This window comes from Dromiciops gliroides, chromosome 1 (genome assembly GCF_019393635.1).
Source record: "Dromiciops gliroides isolate mDroGli1 chromosome 1, mDroGli1.pri, whole genome shotgun sequence".
NCBI classification, from domain to species: domain Eukaryota; kingdom Metazoa; phylum Chordata; class Mammalia; order Microbiotheria; family Microbiotheriidae; genus Dromiciops; species Dromiciops gliroides.
Window position 1 is genome coordinate 297,945,337 of NC_057861.1, and position 2,785 is coordinate 297,948,121.

General features: G+C 37.6%; 1 pseudogene; it reads right to left on the reverse strand.

The window, feature by feature from the left end:
• Positions 1-361: 361 nt before the first annotated feature.
• LOC122735991 lies at positions 362-1,028 on the reverse strand (annotated as a pseudogene).
• Between the last annotated feature and the right edge of the window lie 1,757 nt (positions 1,029-2,785).

Sequence of the window (2,785 nt, forward strand, 5' to 3'; positions counted from 1 at the left end):
GGTATTGTCTTGGATCATTACATGGTTAAGAAGAGGTTAAATCTTTCACAGTTGATCATCATACAATGTTGTTGATACTGTTTATAATGTTATCTCACTTCTCATTTCACTCACCATAAATTCTTGTCTTTCCAGGTTTTTCTGAAATCCATTTGCTTATCATTTCTTATAGCACAATAGTATTACATTATATTCATATAACACAACTTGTTCAGCCATTCTCCAATTGATGGGCATCTGATCAATTTCTAATTCTTTGCTACCACAGAAAGAGCAGCTATAAGTATTTTTGTACATGAGGATCCTTTTCCTTATTTTTTTTGCTTGCAAATAATTTTATTCAAATGCAATTTCTGAGAATTTAGATCTCGTTGAAGGCAGCAACATCCATGGATTGAACATAGTCTTCAAAGATTCAAAGATTCTTCTAGCATATCTGTCCCAAATTTATCATCTTCTGCCACACACTGTATTTGAAGCTTCTTGATGCTGTATCCTAATGGAACTAGCTTAGAAGATCTCCAGTCCAAGCCATCTGTCTTAATGCTTCTGAAACATTCCTCTGATTTTGCCATATCTGTCTCATCATTTCAAGGATTTACATCCAGTGAGAGGGAAGACTTGGGACCAATTGAAGGGATTTTTTATTTCTTTGATTCATACTGAGCAAGGCATTCTCTCAGCTTCCTTGCTTTTTTACTCTCATCATCACACCCAAAGAAATTAATGTCATCATCATCTCTGCTATCTGTAGTTCCACCACTTTGTGATATCTTCTATATCAGCAGGCCCATACTTGCACAAAGCCTTCTTTATTTCTGGCAAGTTTGCCTTTTGCTTCTCATAAGACTTAATATGGTTATATCAATGAAGGCATGGTACAAGTATGCAGGTGGTGGGCACAACATGGCTTCAAATACTGCAGTGTCAGCCGGGGATGGCAAGTACCCCTCACTGTAGCTCTTGTCCTCCAAGAAGTCATTGAGTTGCTGCAGGCCTATGGGTGTCTTGAGATCTCCAAAGACCATGTTTGTGGTGGGAGGGACCAGGAAGAGGTGGCAAGAGAGGAACTGAACCAGGGATAGAAAAGGAGTATAGCATGAGAACACACTAGGAATATAGGCCTCGTAGTGTTATTGCTGGGTCAAAGGGTATGCAAAGTTTTATAGCCTTTTGGGTATGGTTCCAAATTGCTCTCCAGAATGGTTGGATCAGTTCACAGCTTTACCAGTAGTTCATTAGTTTTCCAACTTTCCAAAACCATGCAGCTTCCTGGTTTCATTGTGGCATTTTGGCTCCACTTCCAGAATTCCCTTCATTATAATTCCCGGTATGTGTGAGGACACTGATATGTATACATCAAGATTCTATGTAAATCTAATGAGTTATTATTATAAGGAGGGTGGTTGATTTCTTCCCATCCACCCCAAGCTTAGCTGATTTAATAGCAGAGGCAATGATGTATTAATGTATTGACAAGTTATTAACACACAGTAATTCCCTTATGAAGTATGTATCATGTACTTTGAGTGAATTAAAAGGAATACCCTTTTGGAAGAGGCAAATCATTTATCCTACCTCAAGGGACTTTAAATAGCTAAGTCTAGGGGAGACTCATGAGCTCTTTGGAAAGGAGAACCTCTTTGGGAAAGGAATCAGGAGATTTCTCTCAGCAGAGGACTGGGAGACATTCCATCCAGCAGTTTTATGGCTTGCCAATTGAAGAGAACGTATGAGGAGCTGCTGAGGTGATAGAGCATACATTCAACAGGTATGGAAGCAAAATGTCAGTTACTCAAAGGGCCAACCTCTTCAAGAAATATGACTCCTGGCACTCAAGAAGAAAAATGAAAATGGAGAAGCACAGACTCTGGAAACCTAACACAGAAACATCATTCCCAAGGGGATCCTTTTGGGGACTATAGCAATAAGGTTTCTAGTACCAGGATTAGTGTGTTTCCTTTGCCTCATGTATATCATGCACATAAGTGTCTCTATGATTGTTCTCTACATTTCAGCCAAATCTCCACAATTTCAAGGTTTGTATTTCTTAAAGAATATGCCCCAGATTTATGGAGATTTTCTTTTCCTGAGCCACAGTGGAAGGAATACAGAACCACAGGCTTTCCCCAAATACTGATAGAGCAGGCACTTTTTATGAACCCAACCTACCTAAGTGCAGGGTGAGGAAGTATACTGAATCAACCATTACATTACTGTTTCAAATGGCATTATGACAGAATGGAAGGACCAATAGACCAAAAGTAATGAAGGATTTGGATTCAAGTTTTGCCTCCCCAAACACTGCCTGTGTAATTATAGGAAAATCACTTACCTATACAGTGTGTTTCCTCATTTGTGATTTAGGGAAAATAACTACCTTATCTACTTCAAAAACTTGTGAGAATAAAATAGGCTAATGCATATAAAGCCCTTTGAAAACCATGAGACACTATCTACATTTTTGCCTAATATTTATATCCATTCTACCCTTGTCTCAGATTCTTGTGAAACATTGTTTTAACTACCATGTAAAAAAGTTTTGATGCTCCCCTCCTGTAGGAGAAAATCAAATATCTTTATAACAAATGACTATGAATATGATACCAATTTCATGGAAAATAGAAAATACTTTGTGTATTACTAATGGTGTTTCCTTGATTCCTTTTTTGGTAATCATATGTAAAAATAGCAATCCAATTGTCAATGAAATGAATAGAAATGATGGCTTGGTCTAGCCTTTCCTTTATAAAATGTGATTTTTTTCTAAAGTAATGCATAAATC